Raw genomic sequence first — 14123 nt, 5'->3', positions numbered from 1 at the left:
AGATTTTTAAAAGCCTGTAGTCCCAGCCACTCGGGAGGCTGAGGCAGGAGAATTGCTTGAACCCAGGAGCCAGCAGTTGCAGTGAGCAGAGACTGTGCCACTGCACTCCAGCCTGAGCGACAGAGTGAGACTCCGTCTCAAAAAAAAAAAAAAAAAGTTAGGCCCTTTAGATACAGAAAAGTCAGGCAGGTCATTAATGTAAAATGCTTCAGGGAGCACTAGTTCATACAGAAAGAGGTGAAAGGAAATGGGTTACACGAGTAAAAGGGTCTAAAACTTAAAGTTTAAATAATTAGAATTAGTTAGCTTAACAGTATATCTATACAATAGAACATACTACTATATTTTTTAAAAAGAAGAAAAAAGGGACAGCTTTTTATATACTGAAGTCAAATGATCTCCAAGGTATATTTTACATTTAAAAATTATGGTACAAAGCATTAATATAGTAAATACCTTCTACATAAAAAACGTAGGGGGAAAACAGTAATCTTTATATGTGTTTCTATTTGCATAAATACCATAGAATATACAAAAAAATAAAAGTAGTTACCTATACAGAACAGGAAAGAGAAGGAGTGGTATCAAGACTTCTCATTATATGCCTTTTTATATTATTTTGAAACTTGAACCATGTAGCCATATTGCCAATTCAAATACGAAAATACAATTTAAATACAACTTTAAAATGACAAGTCTGAGAATTATGGTAATATACACTGCTGTATTAATTAAACATTGACTTATCTGTACTTATTTTACTGCAGACTAACATAGTTATCTATGACTTATCTGTACCATTTCTAGCTATACACTAGATTTCAAGTTCCTCTGAAGAAAGAACAATAATCTTGATGATAAAGAGCATGTCTTATTCAATTCTGTATCCCCACAGCCAAGCACAGTGCCTAGTACCTAGCTGGTGCTCAAAGAATACATTAAATTAGCCCTGGATTGGATTTCCCTCTAAAGTCACCTCCAATTTTGGACATAATTTTTAATTGTATTGCTAGTGACTCGTCTATATACAAGAATATACTTAGAATTCGTGTTTGTATAAAAATGAGCAAAGAGAAGCTCTTTACACAACTGTATAACAAAAACACAAGATACAAATTTAACTAAAAACAAAATAAACAATGACCCTTGGATTACTCCAAAGACCTACCAAAAGATGGCATTTAAAATGGGAGCAGGCAGCTATCCCAGATACATATCAAAGTTCACTCAGGGCATTTTTTTGATAGTAGGTGTTGCTAATTAGTTTTGCTTACCCAACTTTAAAATAACCATTACAGTTTCCTTCTCTTAATCCCAACAAATGTTAAGGTATATGTAACCCTTGAAACGCAAAGGTATTTTTCTTGATGCTGTCCCCTATTCTTCCATGACCTGAGGTCTCTTACCTCTATGGCAAACTTCTCGAAGAGCTGTCTCATCTATATTCATTGTACACTTGGTTTCCTCAATTTAGTTTATTACACCCTTCCACTATAACTCTTCTGCTAAAGCAACAAACCTCAAACTAGTACACCTCAGAAGAACCTTAGCATTTCAGCAGATTTTTCCAGGCTACCACTTCCTGGCTCCCCACTCCCCCTTTTAAGAATCTATAAGGTCTGAGATGAGACCTGGGGAATTCATATTTTTCATTAGTATCTCCATAATTCTGATACAGGCAGCTTGCCTGAACACACTGGAAAACCAACTAGCTGAGATTATCAATAACTTTCCAACAGTCAAATTCAAAGCCTCTTGGTCTTCTCTTTTTCTCTCAGCAGCATGACAGCTTCATGAAATTCCTTACTTCATCATCATCTAACACACAACCACACTCCTCTCTCACAACCCTTCTTTCAGTCTTCTTCACTGGCTTCTTGATTTCGGAGAGCCCTTAATCTTTCAGTGATGGTAGTTAGGAGCTCTGTCAGTGTGCCTCTTCCTAACTTTATATATACTTCATAAGCAGTGACAGTCACACCCATTGCTTCAGCTACCATCTATACAACCTTAAATCCTGCCACTTCGGATTCCACAGATACTCAGAGGCTATGCAGTACAGGAGAGAAAAGATGTTTCAGTATCAGACGAATCTGAATGCAAAATATTTACTCAGCTATTTACACAGTAACATGCCTAAAGACGCAGACCTTTTTGAATTTCAGCTCTGTTCTCCTTTTAAAACTGGGAATAGCACCTTTCTAACAAATTTCTGTCCTGATTAAATGAGGGGGGAAAAAAGATTAAATGAGTTCTCTTTACTACATGGACCTGACAGCAAGCCCTGAGGACCCCATGCCACAGGCCTCAGAGGTGGCAAGCAAGGAGAAAGGAGACAACTAATGTGGGGTCAGAAGACTGGCACATACAAGGGGATTGAGCAAATAAGTAAATACACTGAGGAGACAATAGGAACCAATTTATCACTGCTGGAGAAGAGATTTACAAATACAGAAAGGGAAAAGGCTAGACGAATCCTGAGATGTTAGATTGGAATTGGTTGTATCAGTGTGAACTTTTAAAATACCTGTACATAGGCACAGAAACAGATTCAGATGTGTGTATACATATATGTATTTCCTAGCTCTATCCCCCTAAAAGTGATGACATGCCAGCAGAAATGAACACACTGAACACTCGGATCTCAGTTCCTACATAGCATCTCTACTTAAAAAAGTAAAATAAAATCAGGATTCCTTGGAAAAATAAATGATTTCAGAGCTGGGATAGGAAAGTATTAAGATCATCTGGAACATCTTGTTAGGCCAGAAAGTAAGGAAATACACCAAGGAGGGGGACAGGTCAAGGAGATAGAGGAGCCAACTTAAAGGCCAAATTTGGGACAATTTGACCAACAAAATGAAATTTTAAAATGACAGTAACTAATAAAAACCACTAAACAGAAACAAATCCAGGAGTATATATTGATATAAATGAATGAATAAATAAATGTATGGAGAAGAAGGAGAAAATCTTCTTTCAGTAGAATATGAACTAATAAACGTAGGTGACAACTTTCACAGTTGTGGCTGATTCAGGTAGCAATCATCAGACCTGAAGGCTCGTGGTTAGAGCCTTCAGCTCTATTGACACTCCCAGATATCTTCTCACATAAGAATTCCCAATTACAAAAGGAAAAAAACGATAACTTCACAGTAGAGAAACCCAGCAGACTTGAATTTAACAGGTGTTCAAAGTTAAACATCGCTAGTAGCAGGACTATACAGCACGTCTCTTAGTGATGTACTAAGAATATCACGACATTATTTCTGTGGCATTCCTGCCAACAATGCACTCGGTCTGCACATGAGGAACCACTGGATGAACTTAAGTTGAGGAAAACATGTAACAGAAAAAAAGGACTCTGCTCGTTAAAACTGTCAAGGTCATAAAGGACAGGGAAATATTGAGGAATCATTCCAAACTGATGGAAACTAAAAGATGTGACAATTAAATGCAATGTGTGAACCTGAATTGGATGCTGGACCAAAAAGAAAAGAGAGATACTACTGGGATAGTTGGAAAAATTTGAATGGCATCTAGGTTCGACCTGAAGGTAGTGTTATATCAATGTTGATTTCCTGATTTGGCGGTTATGTAGGAGACTGTCCTGTTTTGCTAAATACACACTAAAATATTTAGTAGTGATAGGGATCATGTCTGCAACTTGCTCTCAAATAATTCAGGAAAAAAGCCAAATGAAATTAGAAATGGTGCATTCCCCTGAAATGGAGAAATAAGGATTAACATGTAGGACCAGAAATGAGAGACGACGAGGTTGTTTCACTGAAATTTGAGGATCCAATTAGATACAGTAGAAAAAGGGAAAGGGTTGAACACAATTCCAAGGTTACCACTTGGGGCATCTGGAAAAGGCCTTACTGAGCCAAGCACGAGATGTTCCAGGCTCATCTTGTGTTGTGTATACACACGGTACATAGCTAGTACGATGTTAAAAATTAGTTTAAGGCGATTCAGGAGCTCTTTGTTGTACTTTTCTTGAGATTTCTCATTAGGTTTGAAATTATTTCAAAATGTTAAATGAGAACTCGTGACAACTTCGCTGTCTAGCAAAATACCTGGCTCACTGGAAGTGCTCAATAAAAATAATCTGGCCTTCCCTTGCTAAAGAAGGGAAGCTGCCAAAGAAGAAATCCTAGCATCATCTTCAACTCTTTCCCCCCATGTCCAAATGGACTCTCAGGTCTAGTGAAACTACTCAGTTTTCAGTTCTAATCTCATATTCTTATCTATATTGCCCTATTTCTGGTTCCTATCATCCCTCCCCTGGACCACTGCAACAGCATCTGGTCTCTCTGCTCCATTTCTAACCTCATCCTTGCGTTATCCTTGTAACTTTGCATCATTATCTAGAAGTCAGGAGTTACCTTTCAAAACCTGCATCTAATCTTATCATCCCTTATTTAAATACCTCTAAATTGTTCCTGAATGTTAATGCTGATTTCCCAAGAGGCAGACTAAATGCATGTTTAGGGCACCAGTAACGCAAGGGCACCAAAGAGATATTTCACACACACACACACACACACACACACACACACACACACACACGCACATGCGCATACACCAGTGAAATGGGGGAGGCAGCGGGTAAAGGGAGGGAAAAAAAGAGAGAAAGAGGAAGGCGACTTAAGAATTCTTAAGTTTACCTTAAGCTTACTTTAGGATTTGATATTTATTTCTGATTCCATAGTGGATGCCAAGGGTGAGTAGGAACCATAAACTTTCTAATACTTACAGTCTCTAAAACAGTGGTTTTCCCAATCCTTTTCCCAACTTGGCAACAAAGAAAATAATAATTTCTTAGCATGTTGGGATAAGCCACAAACGCTATTCAAAGCCAAAAGAAACCATCCTGGGGCGGGGTGGGGAGGAGGATCTGATATGCCCAGGTCCCATAAACAAGGGTATCTTGCTCTCCGAAACACTGGTAAACCATTCATGGCACACCAGTTGGGAAGCTCTATTTTAAAGGTCTTAAAATGATCCCACTCATTGCCCAAACACAAGGACCCTCACAAGGCTTCATTTCCCACTGCAATCAACGCACACGCGCGCACACACACACACAGATTCACACACAGGAACAGACAACCACACCCACCCAGAGACAGACATATCCAACAAGACAACTTACATTTCTCCAAACACACCACACATTCTTTCATACTTTGACTTTTTGTATATGCTGTTCTCTCTACCCAGATCAATTCCAAATGATCCTTCAAGACCATATGCAGATGCCACTTCTTTTCCCCAGATCTTATTACACTGTCACTATGAATTGTTAATTGTTTGCTGACATGTGTTACCACCCTAGAATTTGAGCTCAAGGACAAGAATCATGTCTTATTTACCTTATACCATTGCTCCCACTACAATGGGCATTTCAAATGTTTGCTTAACTAACATATAAAGGAATGTTCATTACATCATCACCAAATAAATTTTCAAATTACATTAATTAAAACAATGAAATACAATTATAAAATTAGCATTTTTTTCCTCCCAAAACAAGAACACCCACTGTAGGTACTTTTGTAAGAGAGAGATCTGGCATAGAAATATTCATGACACTTGACTGTTATCCCAGTCCTAGGGTTTTAAACTGAGGAAATAAACAAAAAACCGGTTAACAAAATGTAAATGTCTAAATCAGTTATGGTATATCACCTGAATGTTTAACTAATCACTTAAATTATATTCATTGACCTTGGTGGCTTTGGGTAGCTAAAATAAATAAATAATATTCATGAAGATGGGAATAGAAAAATGAAAAAATAATACCAACTATCACTTATTGATCATCTCTTCTATTTAAAGCACAGTGCTAGATGCCTTACATATATTATCTTAATCCTCACAATTCAAGGCCACCTGACTCAGAAATTAGACAATTTGCCCAAGGTTTTTGAGGCTAGATTCCACACCAGATTTGACTCCAAAGTCTATGATCTTTTCCCTACATTGCACAGCCTCTACTATACAATGTTCCCATTATATTCCTCTCAAAATTCTCTCTACCACACAACTTTATTTTTTAAATATGAACAATTACCTGGAAAGAAACAAAAACTAGCTATTATGGTGGTGATCAAGGGTAAATGTTGTTACAGTATTTATCTTTTTTAAAAATTAGCAACTTTTAAAAGCAGCATTGTTGAAAAATGAACTAAATTCATAAGACAATACAAAAGACGCTATTCCTATTTTAATTGTTTTAACCTAAGAAAATTAAGGAAACAGAGTAGGTAACATAAAAACTTAAGAAAAAAAAAAGCTTAAGAAGATATTAAACTATATCTAAACAAGCATATATTAACTTAGGGTATTTATTACCAGGATTCATTAACTGATCCTTGTGAGTGGATTAAGCAGCATTCTTCCAGAAACAGGTGAATTTTGAAAAAGGTTTAAAGAGGAGGCACATGAATTGGAGACGGAGATGTTTAAATTACGGAAACGAGGACAAAGGAAAAAACAAGACTATTTTCTTTTTAAGCAAGAATGAGAAACAAGGTTAATGAGATGAAGTTGGTAGAAAGTCTTCAAGGTCAAGCAGGTAAATTTGGAATTAATTTGATAAGCACCGGGGAACTCCTATATATTTTTAAACGGGAAGGTGGCATGTTAAAATATGGCCTTTAAAGATTCAAACTTTGTTCCATCATAAAGTACTGCCTTGAGTTACACAATGTTTTTGCCAAACAGTTGGGGAGGTGGGGAATAATCCACTATCCTTTATGTGTGCTTTATACATACTCTTCTCAAAAAGAGAAACTGACTAAACAAAAATCTTTAGGTAATGGGTGAGCATATTGGGGAGGGGGATCCTTTCAGATATAATGCTTGTGAATATTAAATGCTACTGTACGTTTTAATAAGAATCACAGAACTTTAAGCAAGAAGGAACCTTGGAGATAATCTTTTAGTGGCAACCCCTTCATTTTCACACCAGATTAAATTGAAGCCCAGAACTAAATAACTTGCCTAATGCCATGCATAAACTAGTGGAAGATTAAATACTACAACTCAGATTTTCTAAGCAGTAAGACCTAAAGCTATGCTGTCCAATACTATAGCTACTAGCCACATCTGGCTATAAATTTAAATTGATTTAAATTAAATACAATTTTAAATTGAGTTTCTCAGACACACTCGTCACATTTTAAGTGCTCCATAGCCACACATGATTAATGGCTACCATAACAGTGCAAAAAATATTTCTATGATATTTTTCAATTATACTTCAATAAAGTTGAAGGAAAAAAGAATATTTCCATCACTGCAGAAAGTTTAATTGGACAGAACCAATCTAAAGAATAAGTTTAAGAGAATTCCACTTACTAGAAGTATGAGCCTAGACAAGTTATTTCATTTCCCTTAGCTTCTATTTGGCAGGGAGGGGACAGGGGATTAATAATACCTACCTCATAAAGCATACTTGGTGAGAGGGACAACACGAAAAGCCCCTTATACAGTATCTGACACTTAACAGACAATAAATATTAACACTCTTCCCCTCTGGGTCTTTTCTTTCTACTACTCTATATAACCTCCTTGTTAAAAAATACAAACACAATAACCAACCCAAACTGATATTTTCCTCATGATAGTCTATACGATGTAATTTTCATTTTGTTCTTACTAATTAATTCAAATACTTGCATCTCTCTTCCAAAGTTTCTACTTAAGAATAATGAAATGAAGAATGAATGTGAGGGAAGATATCTCTAATGAAATGAAAGAGTCTAATAAATTTCCCCTCCTCTTTTTCCCCATTCATGCAAAAGAAATTATGCTGTTCCTAGACAATGGTACTTTCATATCAATAAAGAAGATTCTATGGTATTTCTACATTATATCCTATCTCATCATCTATACTACTAATTAAATATTAAATGAAGAGATAACACCTCCTTCCTACAGTGCTTTCCTGGCAAACAATAAAAAGGATTTTCAGAATGCTAAGCCAAACTTCAAGGCTTCACAGCTTATTCTAGTAAACTGGCAAATTTAACAAATCTGGATTATAGTACATAAAAAACTTCATAACATGCAATAACCCAGGAAAACAACAAAATTCAACTCAGTTAGTAAACTTCTACCAATAACTAAATTTTACATAGGAGCAACAATTCATATTTAGCCACAATAACCATTCCTAGGGAGTTGATCAATTTTGCATTCTAACTAAGAATTTAGGCAAAACTTTAAAACATTTGCCCTTAAACATACACCAAACAAGATTTCCACGTTTCTGGAAAACTTTTCTTGTTTAAAAGTGGCCATATTAACTCTCAAGCAGGGGGCAGAAGTACTCTCAATAACAAACCTCCTTGCAATTTTCTGCTAGTCTCTTACTTTGCTCCTTAAAGACAACCTACTAAAAACCATGATCACTGATTCCGCTTTTAGAGTTTGTAAGTCATAAATAAATACTAAACAGATAACAATGGATACTGTACTGTACACCTCAATTATGTTTAACAGACAAAACTATTTTAAAAATACAAATCACAGTTTAATAATAACCTAACGAAGTCATACAAGTTAAAAAAAAAAAAAGCTGAAAAGTTTTTATTACCATCTCACGTAAATTGTATTACTATCCCACTTTATTATACTTTTTTTTAAAGTTAGGCATCTACGCCCAAACTGATTAAATCGAGTATGAGAGATCTATACTTTTTTTAAAAGTCCTTCAACAATAACGAAGTGTACACTGGTCACAGAATAGTTCAAATGAAATTTCCTGAGGCTGCATTCTAAGTACATCCGACCCAGAAAGTATTTTTAGCAAGTACGTTCAATCAATGCTGGTTTTATGCCTAGCCTAAATTAGAAATCGGGTGTTATAAATTTAAAGTAACAATGTTACTAGGGACATTTTAAAAGATATTTAATTAGAACATAAGAAAAAAACACAAGTTTGACTCAATTCAATACCTACAGCTCTGAAGCTAAGATGTTAAAAAATGGGCAGTAAGAAAAATCACATCCTCGTCTATTACTACTTTTGAGGAACCCGTGATTTTCTAACTTAATAAACATGGACCTACTCAATTAATATTTTTAAAAACTACAAAATAGTGGTGCCTCCTTGGATTTTAAAAACCTCTTGCCAAATTTTTAAAACAGACTGGCAAAATCACAAACATTCCCATGTACCAAATAGACTGTTTCTCTTATAAATCACTGAAGATTACGATATTATGGGACCGTGCGTGTTTCAATGCAAAATGTAACAAAGATATGTGTACCATAAAAAATGCGAAGAGACATAAAAATTGCTTTTGTGGTAATTGGAGCATAAATTTATTCTAACAAAAAAATTGTGATGTCCACAAAATGATCACACTTACGAGCTAGTGAAGAGGTTCTGCAGAATACACAAACTTCTGCTTACGAGTTTCTTCTTTAAAAGAAAGCTGAATTTATATTAGTCAAATTCAAGATTTAGATGATATACCTAGCTCTATTCCATTAAGCACAGTTTAGGCTCTGAACAATCCTTTATTTTAAGGCCATCTCCTTCCCCCTTAAAATTGAAAAAAAAATGTTTTCCTCTGGCACGTTAAAGTTCAGAAAACCAAGATTTAAAAATGCCCTGGCTTTTACTGTTCCAGTCTTCTTTCTACTCTAATTGTCTTTTGCAAGTCGGACACATTGGCCTTTTGTTTTTATCTTTCTCCATAAATATGTTTTAAATGTGACCAATCAGCTGTACTGTTTCAACTGGGCCCAAGATCTGGACACAGAAACTTAACATTACTGAAACCTCTTATTCGAAAAGCAGCTGGCATATTGCAGATGCATAACAAGTTATCCTAGAACAGGCGTTTTGAAAAATCCTACAAATCGTCCTTGTACATACTGATGTCACTACATGATGCAAGCCCAGACATAAAATCTTCCACCCTAAGTTTTGCAGAAACATCCACACATCACCTGTGCAACTGTAAGCTGTTCCATTTTATGGAAACCCTGCGAAGTGCATCACTGTTTACCCACATCTCAACTTTTTTTTTTTTTTTTTTGGCTCAACTACAGATTCCCAAATACAGGTATATACTGGTAGAATCACAACAGGCTTAAAACTTCAATGGTAGGAATAGTTGGCTCATGCAGCGTGCAAGAAGCGCTCATATGAGCCAATTAAAAGAAAAAAAAGGAATTCTACCAGCAATGGAAAACTCAAGATTCCAAAGCTTTACCTAGAGTTTAGGTACTGGGAACATTCCATCTCCGCACCTATTCCATCCCTTGTCCCTTCGCTGACCCGTAACAGAGATTCCAACTATAACCCCCGCAAAAGCAGAGGTCCCAGGAAGAAAGGAAAGAAAGCGTTTTTTTGTTTGCTTGTTTGTTTTTGTCCTTTTTTCCTTCCTTTCAAATCATCCTCGTACCTCCGGCTTGCCCCACCTGGCTCACCTCCCAGGAGCCACACATGCAGGTAAGAGCCTCGCGTTCAACGTGCAGGGCCGAGAGGCCGGCGGGGACCGGAGAACCTCTTACCTTCGTATATCACAGCCGCGTCCTCTCGGCTGCAGAAAAAAAGCCTCGAGGCCCCGGCGCGCAGAGAAGCGCGTCCGCCGTGCCGCTCCGGGGGGCTACCTCAGCGCCCCCCGAGCAGCCGCCGCCGCAGCGGTCGCGCCACGACCCGGAGCCGCCAGCACCACCTCATGCTGCTGGGCAGCCGCGGGCCGGCGCCGCTGGGGAGGTGGCAGGGAGGCGGGCAGCCGGCGACCTCTCCTACCTCCCTGCAGGGATGAGATAATCCACACCCCCAAAAGTGCGTGGGGGAGGGGGCCTGGCCCCAATCCTCCGACCCCTCGGCCGAAGCCAAGTCTCTTTCCTCTCCCGCTCAGGCCCAATTCCGGCCCCTGGGACCCAGGAGTCCTGAGAGAACAATGTTGGCGGTGGGGCGCGAGGAGCGGAAAAGCGCACTGCGCGGCGTGAGCTGGCGGGTAATCCTGGGCAGCGTTTGTGTGTGAGAGTGCAAGAGGAGCTCAGTCACCCCCCTCCTTCTCCACCTCCTCTTCCTCCCCCTCCTCCTCCTCTATCTCTTCCTCCTCCCTCAAGCACACCCCCTCTCCTAGGCCGCAGCATAGCAACCGAACATGGCGGCTGCGCAGGCGCCGCCAGTCAGTGGCCAGGAGCGGCGGCGGCAGCAACAGGAGGCGATCTCGCGAGAGGCGAGGCCAAAACCCTGCCTCGCTAGCGCTGGGAGAAGTCGCACCAGTCCGAGCGCAGAGGGACACGCAGGTGCGAGAGAGAGCGGCCTAGGAGGATTGGGAGGGCGGATTGGAGGGGGAGGCGGAGCGCTGCGGCCCCCGCCCCGCAGCCGCGTCGCGATTGGTTGTTTGGACTGCGACCCACTGCTGCACCCGCTGACCGCAGGGACCGGATAGTGGGCAAGAAGCCTGTGTTAAAAGGGAAAACCAGACCACCTGGCAGCAGGTCGCCCCAACCTCAGTGCTCCTGGAGGATATAGGTTTTGGGAGGCAGTTTTGAATCATTTCCTCTCCTAAACGTAGGCTCCAAAACAAAGCCTCAGCAACCAACCTGCGTTTATAAAACAAACGTTCGGGGGTGCCTTCTGTGTGCCTGGAACGGTGTGCTTTTTAAAATTTAATTCCTTCTAATAACATGAATTTGGTGTTATCACGCCAGGGTTTTTAGCCAGGTGCATTATAATATTTTATTGGTGATACAAACTTATTGGTAATACGACAGTTGCCTACTGGCGAATGATCTCAGCTGAAATGGGGGAAGAAGGGATTTGGGGACCGCCACACTTCCTTTTTGCCCAATTCTTGTTAGTGCCCTTTTCTGTCGCCAGGCGCCTTCTTTGTCCTTCCTTGCTCTTAGCTTGAGCATCCTATCAGAGCCTACCTTTATAAAGACGATCTTTCAAAAACCACTTTCCCAAGCCGACAAAATGACTACAAATCAGGGGAATGTGAACAAATCTGGAAAAGATACAAATATCTATTGACTCTCTTCTCCCTCACACCTGTTAGTTTTTCCATTTGAAAAAGACAACTTGTCAATCCATGTTTCCAGCTTTACTTCCTTCACTTGCTTTTCTTCCCAGATCTCTGTTGTAGCCAGTGCTCATTCATTCCTCCCTAAATATGCATTCCTGCCTCTGACTCTCCATTTTCTGTCTTCGATCATGCCATTCCCTCTGCTAAAATGCTCTTCACCTCATTGTCATCTGTCAACATCCAGTCATCCTCCAACCAAAGATCATATGAGACTTCCACCAGAAATTGAATGTTTCATATAAATGGAATCATACAATATGTAATTTTTGTTTAGAGGCAAGTTCTCGCTATGTTGTCAGGCTGGTCTCCAACTCCTGGGCTCAAGAGATCATCTTACCTTAACCTTCGGAGTAGCTGGGATTACACATGTGAGCCACCTGGCTTACATGTAGTCTTGTGTCTGGTGTTAAGCAAGACACAAAAGTTCCTGAGTGGAACTTCCCCTGCAAGTCACCAGGATGGACCCTTTGAAGTTACCAATACTCACCATTATTCCTTGAAAAATCTGAGTTCACCTTAAATCTACCTGCCTGCAACCCTGGAAAGAGAAGAATCAATAATTGTCCTTAAAAAAAAAGAGAGAGCTTTAGACTGTGCCCCAGGCTCACATGGGCCTGCTGAAAATTGAATTGGGAAATAATAAATTAGTATATCTCACACTTTAATGTACATGCTGATCACCTGGAGTTCTTATTAAACTGCATGTTCTAATCCATTAGGTCTAGAGTGGGCCGAGACTCTGCATTTCTTTTTTTTTTTTTTTTTTTTCGATAGAGACAGGCTCTCACTGTGTTGCCCAGGCTGATCTTGAACCCTCCTGACCTCAAGCAATCTTCCTGCCTTGGCCTCCCAAAGTGCTAGGATCACAGGAGTGAGCCACTGCACCTGGCCTAGAGATTCTTTCTAACAAGCTCCCTGGCTTTTGGACCATCCTGGAGTAGCAGGGGTGTAGACTACTGTTCCTTAAACTGGGGTCTAAGAAAAAATATATGCAAATTATCTACAAAATATGTAAATATTTTGCTCTTACTTAAATTATGTTCTTTTAAAAGTTAATATATTCTAGTCACTATGCTGGATCATTTGATGACCACCTTGTAACGAAACCCTGCACTTGATTTTGTATTTGGCACCAACCACAAATTTAATTTTCTGGGGCTAATGGGAAAAGAATAGAATACTTCTTGTGGAAAGGACAGCATTCTGGCTAAGTGAAGGTCATACGTCCTTTACGGCACACTGCACAAAAGTTTAACAGAAATTCAAATAGAGAAGAATGTTGAGATAATTAAGTCAATTATAAGCATGCCAAACAAAAAAGTGCATACCATAGCAGTGAGTTCCATATTCTCATATCAAAGGACAATTTAATTTCAGCAAAACAACAAATATCATTCACCACACATTACATACATATTAATTGAATTTTTTAAATTTGTGAATTTAATTTCTAAAATTGTTTTAGTTTTATAGACGTGAGCTATAAGAATAAGAAATTATTACCTAAAGTTTATGTATAATTAAGAGACATAATTAAAATGACTTAACAGTTGGAAGTTAGCAAGAATTTTTTTTTTCATTCAAAAGTGGCCTCAAACATTACTGGATATTGGCAGACACTGCTATTGACTGTTTTTTTTTTCCTTGTCTGCAGTCTGCCCTTGACTGTGCTTTGGGAGAGTAAGAGCAAAGGTTGTATCCATTCTTGGAGGATGTTGGCAGGCGAGGACTGGCCGTTTTGCACTGTGTGGTCAGTGGTAGGACCTCTCTTAACCCTGGGTAGCTACAGCCAGAAGGGAACAAGCATTTGTTCTTGCCTGTATGGGCCTTGGCAGTGACCCCAGGCAGCAGCCGTGGAGAAGAAACTTTGACTAGGCACTGTGGCTGACTCACCAGCCACCCACTATCAGTAACTGGAGAGGACTCCTTTGGAAGAAATGAGTAACCGTAGGATCACTGGGGATACCTAGGGAGAAGAACCTCAAGGGAAGTTTGGACTCTACTCGCTAGGTAGAGCTCAGAGTGGTATGATTTTTAACTTCAAAAAGC

At 39.2% G+C, this 14123-nt stretch overlaps 1 protein-coding gene and 1 long non-coding RNA gene across 5 annotated transcripts in view; one reads left to right on the top strand and one right to left on the bottom strand.

Annotated features, from left to right (window-relative positions):
* PTPN4 (protein tyrosine phosphatase non-receptor type 4) overlaps positions 1-11172 on the bottom strand; it is a 224243-nt gene extending 213071 nt beyond the window's left edge. The window contains exon 1 of one of the 4 annotated variants that reach the window (XM_055380519.2): positions 10540-11172. The gene's annotated coding sequence lies outside the window, so the exon portion shown is untranslated. The remainder of the gene's footprint in view (positions 1-10539) is intronic. The other 3 variants (XM_019022677.4, XM_055380517.2, XM_055380518.2) reach the window with 3 other exon arrangements.
* Positions 11132-14123, top strand: part of LOC129532167 (uncharacterized) — a 33826-nt gene continuing 30834 nt past the window's right edge. The window contains exon 1 of the long non-coding RNA XR_008677814.1: positions 11132-11289. This is a non-coding gene — a long non-coding RNA (uncharacterized lncRNA). The remainder of the gene's footprint in view (positions 11290-14123) is intronic.

The sequence above is a fragment of the Gorilla gorilla genome, chromosome 11, assembly GCF_029281585.2.
Source record: "Gorilla gorilla gorilla isolate KB3781 chromosome 11, NHGRI_mGorGor1-v2.1_pri, whole genome shotgun sequence".
Lineage (NCBI taxonomy): Eukaryota > Metazoa > Chordata > Mammalia > Primates > Hominidae > Gorilla > Gorilla gorilla.
This window is presented reverse-complemented; position numbering and strand designations above follow the sequence as displayed.